This window comes from Triticum dicoccoides, chromosome 1B (genome assembly GCF_002162155.2).
Source record: "Triticum dicoccoides isolate Atlit2015 ecotype Zavitan chromosome 1B, WEW_v2.0, whole genome shotgun sequence".
In the NCBI taxonomy this organism is placed as follows: Eukaryota; Viridiplantae; Streptophyta; class Magnoliopsida; order Poales; family Poaceae; genus Triticum; species Triticum dicoccoides.
In genome coordinates this window covers 491,227,573-491,238,745 of record NC_041381.1, presented here as the reverse complement: position 1 = coordinate 491,238,745, position 11,173 = coordinate 491,227,573, and the positions used below count along the sequence as shown (strand labels likewise).

At 55.8% G+C, this 11,173-nt stretch overlaps 1 long non-coding RNA gene across 1 annotated transcript; it reads right to left on the bottom strand.

Moving 5' to 3' along the window:
• Positions 1-6,686: 6,686 nt before the first annotated feature.
• On the bottom strand, positions 6,687-9,516 carry LOC119343657. The gene is made up of 3 exons (XR_005166204.1): positions 8,625-9,516; positions 7,623-7,687; positions 6,687-7,137 (listed from the first exon to the last, which is right to left on the bottom strand). It is a non-coding gene; the product is annotated as an uncharacterized LOC119343657 (long non-coding RNA).
• Between the last annotated feature and the right edge of the window lie 1,657 nt (positions 9,517-11,173).

The following is an 11,173-nucleotide window of genomic DNA, read 5'->3' as shown; positions in this document are numbered from 1 at the left end:
TCAAGGACAACCAAGAGCCTAAGCTTGGGGATGCCCCGGAAGGCATCCCCTCTTTCGTCTTCATTCATCGGTAACTTTACTTGGAGCTATATTTTTATTCACCACATGATATGTGTTTTGCTTGGAGCGTCATTTTATTTTATTAGTTTTTGTCGGCATTCTGGGAGTGGGAGTACGCAGACTTGCCTGCCTATGGCCTGCGGTGTGGCTCAAGGAGTGGCCCAGTATGTCCCATCTTCATCGACACATGCTCAAGACCCTTGCGAGGGGCCAAGCCTCGAGGGGCGGACGACAGGAAGCTTCCTCAGGCACAACCTTGTCACGCTAGCTCATGAAAAGGCAGAGAGATCAAGGCGGGGTACCTCACAAGGTACCCATGACGCAAGCCATGACGATCGAAGCCAGGCGGGCGCCGGCCTGCGCAGAGTCCTTGTTTCCTCTTTGGTGCAAAGGGGGCAAGCTCAGGAAAGGGTATCGAGCAAAGGCAACCATTTCGGTGCAACAAGACCAAGACCAGTAGAACGGCAGGATGGAGGTCGTCGTGGAGCCCAAGCCGGCATCATCATCAGAGCCTTTGGCAGGCGAGGACCAACTTTAGTCAGGATAAGTGTACTAGATGTTCCCTTTCAAAATGGCCAATTGTTGGCGCCCTTCCCGCTCAATATTTGGGAAGAGGACCAGGGCCTTGGTCTATAAATAGGACTAGGAACTCTCAAGAGAGGGAGATCGAACAGTCGAACCTTAGCCAAAACCACCCACACAAGAACACCCCTCGCGAGGCTGTTCTTCCTTTATATTGTTTATCATCAGCCCCTGAGGCAATCCACCACACCAGAAACTAGAGTAGGGTATTACACCACAATGGTGGCTCGAACTAGTATAAACCTCGTGTCCCTTGTGTTGTTCTTCGTGTAGATTAGATCCTTTGCGAGGCGACGAGACGCGAGTTGGTAGAGGGAGTGATCTCCACGCGCACCCTAGAGTTCAAACCTTAAGGGTCTGCCGAAACCCAAAATCCGACATTTGGCGCGCCAGGTAGGGGTGCGCCGGAATCCGCCTTCCGCCGCCTTGTGTTTCGCCGTCCATCGCATCCATGACTGACGCTCGTCGAGCCCGCGCCAAGCGCCGGGCTGCTCTCGCCACCCACGTCGCCCAGACGGCTCCCGTCGGCGGATGCCCCCGCCGTTCCCCGTCGCCTGCCATCAACGCCGCCACCGGTCCGACGGGGAACCAGCAGCAGGCGTCATCCCTGCATCCTTCGGTGCGGTGAGAAGGCCGCACCGCCACCCTGTTGCTGACTCCAGCCGGTTCATCATCCCACGCCCGTCGCGCTCCTGTGGATGTGCAGGCCGCGCTGCTCCTGGCTCGGGAGCTTCTGCACTACCGTCCCGTCGACGACCTCTATGACGAGTGGCTCGCTCGCATCACCGAGCTCGTCAGTGCCGCCGGGGGCTCCCCTACACCGTCCTTCTCGCTGCACCGCCCCCGCCCTGTGCGGGCAACGCAGCTCCGGAGGCGCCTCAGCCGCCTCCCCCTCAAGAAGGCACCCTGGCCTCGAGGCGCACGGCCCCAGGACGGGACCCACTTTGTCCAGCACCCGCGCAGCAAGAGAAGAGCTGCCAAGAGATACCTCGTCCTCAAGAAGCTGCCCGCGTGCTCCCCGCACCGGCACGTTATGACCGCGCTCCTGCTCTAGCATGCGAAGACCCCGCGCTGCTGCTGGCGGCAGCGCGCGGAGACCTCCAAGACCAAGCTCTTCGTCACCAAAGACCTCCCGTGGCCACTGCAGGCTGCCGTGCCTTCACCGCCGAGCTGCACGGCGTGGCCTGGCCGGGCAAGTTCAAGCCAGACCTGCCCACGCGCTACGACGGCACGGCCGACCCTGCAGAGTTCTTACAGCTGTACGAGCTGGGCATCGAAGCCGCCTACAAGGACGAGAAGGTCATGGCGAACTGGTTTCCCATGGCACTCAAGGACGGTGCCCGCACTTGGCTCCTGAACCCGGCTCCTGGCATGATTTCCTCCTGGGACAAGATGCGCACTCGCTTCATCGCCAACTTCCAGGGCACTCGCGACCGGCCCCCGGCCATGAGTGACCTGCACCGCATCAAGCAGCAGCTAGGAGAGACCCTGCAAAAGTACATCCAGCGCTTCAACGACGCTCGCCTCAAGATCCCCAGGGTGACTGAGGATGCCATCATCTCAGTCTTCTCCGACGGTGTGCGAGACATCAAGATGAAAGAGGAGCTAGCAATCCATGAAGACCTGTGCACGTCCATTGAGTTGTTCAACTTGGCGACCAAGTGCGCCAGGGATGAGGAAGGGCGTCTCTCCCTCCTCGAGCTTCCGGATGCCGATCCCGAAGAGAAGAAGCCCAAGATCAAGGACATGAAGCGCAAGGGGGCTGCTGTGCTGGCAGCAGAGTCAGACACGAAGTGAGGCAGGGATCAACCTGAGTCATCCAAGGGCAGCCGGTACTATGTGTACCATGACCTCCACAGCCACAACACCAACGAATGCCAAGAGCTCAGGACTGTGCGAGATGTGCGTGCCAGCCGACGCCCCGAGCGCAACGACCAGGGCTATGGCCGAGGAGGAGGAAGAGGTGGAGGACGATGGGAAGACCGTGGCCCTCACCAAGGGTGGCGTGATCGACCTCGCGAGGTCCGCTGGCAGGACCAGCCTCGCGAGGGAGGTTGGAGGGATCAACCTCGCGAGGATCGCCCACAAGCCAATGCAGGCCTCCCTCCTCAGCCACCTCAGCCAAGGAGGAATGAAGACCATCATCAGGACGAAGGGGCTGGGGGCTTCGAGGAGCCGCATGCAATCGCTTGCATCTTGGGCGGCGCACAGGACCCAGCCTCTCAGCGCATCTTCAAACAGTTTGCTCGCGAGGTGAATGCAGTCCTGCCCAAGCTTGAGGCCACATGCCCTCTCAGGTGGTCGGCGTGTGCTATCACATTCAGCTCCGCGGATCAGCTCAAGTGCACAGCCACGGCCGGAGTCCTCGCCATGCTTTGCTCCCCGATCATCAGCAATGTGCAAATCACCAGGACCCTCATCGATGGCGGAGCAGAACTCAACGTCCTGTCCGTCGAGACGTTCAACAATCTCCAAGTGCCATACAATCAGCTTCAGCCAACCAAGCCTTTCTCAGGAATCACTGATGGTTCCACTGTTCTGATTGGGCATGTCCGCCTTCCTGTCACCTTTGGGCAGCGTGACAACTACCGCACCGAACTCATCGACTTCGACGTCGCCCACATTCGCCTGCCATACAATGCCATCCTAGGGTACCCAGCCCTGCCCAAGTTCATGGCAGTGACCCATCACGGCTACAATGTCCTCAAGATGCCTGGAAGCGGTGGAGTCATCACAGTGCCTTGTGAGGAGAGGGATGCAGTGTGTTCCCTTGAGCGAGCTTTCCAAGCCGCGTCAATTGAAGACCCAAATCACAGGAGCAGAAGACTTCCTGAGGCAATCCCTAAGAAGAAGAAGACATCGCCTGGTCCGAGACCTTCAGAGGCGGGCCCCTCAGGATCCGCGCCCGTTCAAGGGGCGCCTCCTTCTGTCGCATAGGAAGGCGCGCCCGGCGCCCTCCTCGGGCAAGGCTCGGGGGCTCTCTCCTGGAGGGCCATTGACTTTGCCAAGATTACGAGGGAGGCGCTTGGGCACCACTTGGAGGCGTGCTTCAAAGCACGTTTCCCTCAGGAAGGAACAAGGCAAGGAGGGCCAAACCCTCGGGAATTCATCAGCGAGATCATTCAGGAGCTGCAGGAGTCAAGAGTCATGAGTGGCAGCCGCCGCTTACCCGATGTAGCTCCCCATCCAGGCGAGGATGGTGGGCTACGCGTCTGCATTGACGTACCAGGGCTCAACTGAGCTGCTTCTCAGGAGCGCTTCTGGCCCTCATGCGTCGGACGCTATGAAGATCCTCCCGCCAGCTATGTTCACATGCCTTTCGGCCTGCCAAACGCGGCTGCTGCGCGTCAGCGCCTCATGAGGAGCATTCCGGAGGCTCAGGAGGTCAGGCATTCCGCAGTCCTGGCGGAGATGGAGAAGGCCCTTGAAGAGCCGCCAGCACCTCCGGAGCCCCCCGAGGCTCCTGGGCCTGGGGGCTCGTGAGGATCGGTTTCCGCAGCGCGAGTCGTCAGCTACTTCAGCATCCCTTCATCTTCAACATCAACACGTGACATCCCTCAAGTTTCATTTTCAGCTGGGAGCACCCCCAGGGCTGCATCATTCCCAGGCCGCGTGGGTCCGTCCCTGCGGCATGTATCCCTTTTGTTCATGTCTTTAGATTGCCTTGTTGGGGCGCCCCTCGGGCTGCATTATCCCCAAGCCGCTCGGGCCTGACCCAGCGGTGTTTGCCTTTCCCTCCATCTATCTAAATGAGTTTGCTCCTTCATGCTTAACGTGCTTGACTTAATCGCCCGCTCGATTGACGCCAACTTATGGAGCTGCTCGTTAATGGCACGACGCTTGCGCATGGGTCCGTCCCTATAACGTCGACAAACCTGAGTGGCTGAGCTATGGCCTCGGCAACCCCGCAATGCGCCACCTCACCAGGCCCTCAGTGCCCTCGTCACCCCTCCAGAGCAACCAGTAGCTGGCTTGCAATTGTAACGGCAACCCTCGTTTTCCTTGTGATGAGCTCGCAGGATACCTTTAAGGAGCCACTTCGGGAGAGGCTTTCACGGCGTCTCCTTCCCTCTCGACCGCACGAACCGCTTGCACATTAAAGGGGGGGCGCCTGAGCATCGCGACTCACTGTCTCTTACTAGCTCTCCAGCCCTCACCTCCTAGCCTTGTCCACGGCATCACGACCTGGCATACCAGCGATGGCTGAGCTCGCTCGAGGGCCGGGACCCGAGGACGTAGAGCACGAAGGGGAGTAAGGGAAAGGGGGAAGAGACTCGCGAGGGCCTCGCACGGCGACTCCTCAGCTGTCGACGCATGGACCTGGCACCACGCAAAGGAGTGGCTTCAGGCCTTCGAGATAAGTCACCCTCCGGAGATACTAGCTATCGCAGCACCGACCTTGCACCACATGCAGCTCTGTGTTGGCAACGTTGCGCTGCTTTCTCACCAAACGATGGCTGCTTGAGCGCTAAAGGGGACATCCTGAGCATCGCAACTCAGGGGCTCTTACTGGACCTCGGGCCGCTCACCTCCTGGCCTTGACCACGGCATCGTGACCTGGCATGCCAGCGACGGCTGAAGCTTGCCTTGGGACTGGGACCTGTCAGTGCAGAGCATCAAGTCCTCGCGAGGTTTGAAAGGAGGAACTAAGCTAAGACGGGACGAGCATCTCACACCAATTCATAATAAGGATGCTGATCCACAAAAAGTCATGGCTAGCGCCTTACATACCCCCGTGGGGTGGTACCTCGGTTCCTCGCAGGGACAAAGACGCAAATCCTAAGGAGTGCTAACTACATGCACCGCGACAGCAGACGCCATCACCAATAGTGGGCCATCAGGTGCCGGCGCCAGCTCCATCTAGATCAGTGGCGCCGACGGCCTGACACAGCTGCCATGCTTCGGGCATGGCGCGAGCTCGGAGGCTCGTAGCTGTCGTCGCTCGTCAGCGGAGTCAGGAAGAGTCCGGAGGAGTCGCTGGACCCCCCGACGCGCCCGCTGCCACCGGAGGAGCTCCAGGCCTGGTCCTGGCCGCTCCAAAGCTCCGGCCGCTGCCTCTGGGGTAGCACTCCAGCCGGCGTCCTTCGTCGTTGAAGACCTTGAAGAGCATCAGGGAGGTGCCGTCGTAATCCAGGTGGATCACGAGGGCCCCCTCCGATCGGCAAACCCAGGCGATCTCGCCCCAGCCTCGGGTCATGAAGACCTTGCCCGGAGCAAAGACCTCGACCTCCGCTTCGGTTGCAGGGGTACTGCAGTCGGCGTGCTGCAGCCAGAGTTCAAGATCCCCCCTTGGCGGGATCTCGAAAGCGAAGGAGGGAGGAAGGCGGAGCCAAGATCGAGGAGGTGTGATGGCGTGAAGCATCAGCTCGCTATAGGAGCCCCCTGTATGGACTCCAGGAGGAACAACGCGCACCGCCATAATCCACCGACGACGACGGCGTCTCTGGCGATGTCGCTCGGCGCCCGCATCTTCAGGGCCCTCAATCCGGGCGTACAAGGGCAATGGGAATCCAGTCGGCGGCCGCTCGAACCATGGCCTCGACACCTCCTGCCAACACTACATGAATTAGCTACTTTGCCATCTGCCACGGCAGACAACAAAGGCAGGAACGGCGAACGGCAAAGGTCTTTGCCGTCTGCCGCGGACGGTAAAAGGCTCCGGCAAAGTAAGGATCGGCAAAGAGCTACTTTGTCGTCTGCTTTCGGCGGCTGACGGCAAAGGGGCCTTTGCCATGAGCAGCTGACGGCAAAGAAAGCAGACGGCAATAATTATGCTGTTAGTCCATTAGGTGGCTAACGGCAGCCTTTGCCGTCCGCCGCTGATGGCAAAATTTGTCCGGCCTTTGCCGTCCGCCGAATGATGTCAGCTGGACATCACTACACGGTAGGCCTTTGCCATCCACGGCTGTAGGCAAAGTGTCCAGATGCACGGACGGCAAATCTCCTTGTCATCTCTGTCATTGATTTACAGTATGTTCAACAATTCATATTCATATGTATAGCCCATGCATATATCACAAATATCTAACACAGACCACAGGAAAAAAAGAACATCACAAGATCATCCATAAAAACATATATATCGTACAACTTGTATCACAAAGTAATACGAGATCACACAAGTGTCGACAAATAAGATCACAAAGGTTGGCCTCCACATAACACAAAACTTAGGTGAGCATCATGGGATCTAGCAGCAACAACACCTAACCTACTGGATGGACACTGCAGTCCAGACCCAACTCCACAAGCACACTACATACTGATTTGCGACCGCGACGGTGATGCAACCACTACAACCAAAATTAAAAAGGCAAGGGAGGTGGGTGGTCCAAGTTGTTATCTCCACGCCGTCTGTGTTTGCCATCTCTAAATGCCAAAAGGTCCAGGTTGTGGTCATTAGCCTTCTTCATGCCATCAGCATGATCACCATTGCCTTCCGCACCCCGTCATCATCAGGCTGATTTGCTGCTGCTGCTCGTCCTCCTACTCCATCTGCATGGACAAGAGCAAGTTAGTTGAATGGCATGCATGATAAAACTGCAAGGCATATATATTCATCTACATTAATTGTACTACAGTACAGATTTTTCATGGATGGGTTTGACTTCAACAGAGACTGAAGGAAGAGCATTTTCCCCTCCCAATCCAAAACCTGCTATACAAGTACAGCTCTAAGAGAAGGAACTGTGGTACAACAAGAGGCGCTCCAAATCAAACTAAATCTCAGTTTCTTTATTTACCTAAGAAACAGCACAACCATAACTTCTGCCAAGCAAGCAGTTACCATACTATCAGCTGAAAGAAAAACAAAGGAAGATCACATGTCGCTAGGTGTGGGTACAAAATTACGATATCTTGAGCGTCCCCACCAACATAATTACAGTTGAGAAAATTCAGCCAGGGCACAATTTCAAAACAGTAAGACCGGTCACAAAACAGAAAGTCTTGGTTTGAAAATGGTAGGTAGGTCACCTTACCAGCTTCTCTTTCTTTCATTCATTTCCATCACCATCACCTTGGCTCGAGTTCTCTTTCTTTCGCACTGCCAAAGGAATTCAGTTAGGAGTAACACTAAGTGAATCAAATTTGCAGATGATGTACTAAAAAGGGTGTTGTTTCTTGACAAGAAAAGGCAGAATTGATGTATTGAAAAGGGTGTTGTTTCTGAAACAATTGTCATATTATGAGTTCACTGAAGGAAATTAGCTGGTTTCTGAAAGTTCAAATAAGGTGCACAAAGCCTTAAGGTTCAAATAAGATGACCATGACAGTAAATGTAATATTGACACGGAGTAAACATTAGCACTAATTGAAATGAGTAAACACTAGCAATATTAACAGAATTAAACACTAGCAATATTAATAGGAGTAAACAGAAATATTAGTACAAGTGCCATAGTACTGCAAGTGCTAAATCTGATTTGGTCTTTTTGCAAGCTTTTACTCCTACACTACTCCTAATTAAATGAAGAAGATCTTGAACTAATGTAAGAGAAGAGAAAAAGGAGTGAGAAGCAAGAATTCAGTTAATTTTGCTAGTGTTTACTCATTTCAAAACAAGGAAGAAAGGAAAGGTGAAGATGGGCTGCACTTTAGTTTACTTCATTTCATTTCAGACAAGCAAACCAAAAGTAAGTTTATTTTTGTCATTGGATTGATGAATTGCAGCAATAGGGGTCCTCTCGTGTAAATTAACATGAAGAGAAGATGAAACTAACTGGATTATTATACTGGAGTACCAATTTCCTGACCATACTAGTCTTGCACATATTTAAACAAGCTAGGCAATTTGACTCGACGGTGTATACAAACAACAAGGAAGTGTTCATATAGCAGATTTAGGTGGAAACAAAATCACAGGACAGCTTAATGCTAGCCACCATGGTACCTCTCTCTCACACACACAGCAGAGCAAACTCCAAACTGAAATGCAGTTCTCACAAAAGAAAAAGAGAGGGAGGATGGCAAGTGAGGCTCACCATTGCATTGCAGTTGAAGTAGGACTCGCTAGTGATTTTGAATCGGCGCCCACACCACATGGTGCTCAGTCTCCTACTGCCACCGTATGGTCTCGAGCTGGGTGAGCTCGGCCTCCACCGTAGAGTTCATAGCCTGGCAGCTCCCAGCGAGTTCAGATAGCTGAATTTATTCAGTTACCTGTAGAGGAAGCTCTTGTCGTGGAGGCTGACGAGGAGCGTGGACGAACGGAGCTGCCCCACCGCCGCCGCCACCGTCTCTCCCGCTCCCGCACCATGATCTCCACCCTGGCCTCCTCCTCCCGCTGCTCCAGCACGGATTGAGCACCGCTGCCCACGGATTGAGCACTGCCACCCACGAATCGAGCACCGCCGCCCATGAATCGAGCATCCCGGCTGCTAAAAATGTCACCTTTGACCGACGAGAGGGAGGAGCAGCCGGCCGGAGGACAGGATTGGGACATGGAGAGCTGGAAGGTCGGTGGTGGTGCGGTGGCATCCTGGTGGCGCTGGGTGGCATGGTTTCCATAGGAAGGAGGCGATTGGGACGGGGAGAGCTGGAAGCTCGGCGGGCGGCGAGGGCGCAGGAGGCGAGGTCTGTGGCGCGGCGCTCGAGGAGGAGGCGGCGCCGCTCGAGGCGGCGCCGCTCGAGGCGGCGGGCGGCGGCAGCCTTGGCGGTGAGGAGGCGGGACTCTCCTGGGCGAGGAGAGAAACCGGCCAGTGGAGATGGAGAGCAGGGAGAGGTGACCTCGGGGAGGAGAGTTGTGCGGTGGGGAACGGCAGGGATCACCGAAATCTGGCGGCGGCGTGGGGTGGAGAAAGGGGATCGAGGAAGACGAGAGAGATGGGATCCAACATGGGTGTGTGTGCGCGTGGGTTGGGCGTGTGTGCATCGTGGGTGGGGCCCGAGGCTGTGTGGGTCGTGGGTGGGTGTGTGCCGAGGGCGGCCGTTAGATACGTTAGGTTATTTTCTTTGCCGTCTGCTTTCGGGCTCTTTGCCATCCGCTAGCAGACGTCAAAGAAACCGGCCGTTAGTTTTTTTGTTAGTGGGTGCCACCTTCCTCTTTGCCATCAGCCAATGGACGGCAAGGATTCTTTGTCGTCAGCCAGCGGACGGCAAAGAAATGGTAGATGGCAAAGACCTTCTTTGTCGTCTGCCATTTGTTTGCCGTCAGCTTCTTGGTAGCTGATGGCAAAGACCTTCTTTGCCGTCCGCTAGCTGACGGCAAAGAATTGGCAGATGGCAAATTCCCTGATTCCAGTAGTGCAAGAACCCCCTCCTCTGCGGCAGAGGACAGGCCGTTTCTTCGGCGGAAGCGGAATGGGACCCTCCCGGGGGGCCTTCCCTTTCTCTTCTGCAGAGAACCGACGGATTGGTGCCATTGGCGTAAGGTGGAGCAAGGGCGAGGAAGAAGAAGAAGGAGAGTAGAAGGAAGGGATGAACCGGAAGGGCTCGCACCGTTTCGTACATATAGCCGGAGTAGGCCAACCGTTGGCCTCCACGATCACAGGTAATCATGACCCGTTTTTGCATGCAGGGACTTGTCAAGTCGTGCGGTTGCCGAGGCATCATGGGGAAGCGGGAACACCCACGTCCAATCAACCGCCACGCGGTGCCCAAGGCCACAGGCTGTTGGGGCCTGCGGCACTTCGCACTTGCCCCTTCGCTTCTCTGCTAAGCCAAGTCCGGGCGCGCGTTGGGCCCGGGGGCTACTGTGGGCGTTCTAGAAATGGGGTGACCCAGACTTGTCTGCCTGCGGCCTGCGGTGTGGCCGAAGGAGTGGCCCAGTACAGCCAATCTTCATCGACACATGCTCAAGACCCCCGCGAGGGGCCAAGCCTCGCGGGGCAGATGACAGGAAGTTTCCTCAGGCACAGCCTCGTCAGGCTGGCTCGTGAGGAGGCGGAGAGATCAAGGCGGGGTACCTCACGAGGTGCCCATGACGCAAGCCATGACGACCGAAGCCAGGTGGGCGCCGGCCTACATAGAGTCCTTGTTTCCTCTTTGGTGCAAAGGGGGCAAGCTCAGGAAAGGGTATCGAGCAAAGGCAACCATTTCGGTGCAACAAGACCAAGACCAGCAGAACGGCAGGATGGAGGTCATCGTGGAGCCCAAGCCGGCGTCATCATCAGAGCCTTAGGCAGGCGAGGACCAACTTTAGTCAGGATAAGTTTACTAGATGTTCCCCTTCAAAATGGCCAATTGTTGGCGCCCTTCCCGCTCAATATTTGGGAAGAGGACCAGGGCCTTGTTCTATAAATAAGACTAGCCACTCTCAAGAGAGGGGGATCGAACAGTCGAACCTTAGCCAGAACCACCCACACAAGAAAACCCCTCGTGAGGCTGTTCTTCCTTTGTATTGTTCATCATCAGCCCCTGAGGCAATCCACCACACCATAAACTAGAGTAGGGTATTACACCACAATGGTGGCCCGAACTAGTATAAACCTCATGTCCCTTGTGCTATTCTTCGTGTAGATTAGATCCTTTGCGAGGCGACGAGAGGCGAGTTGGTAGAGGGAGTGATCTCCGCGCGCACCCCTGAGTTTGA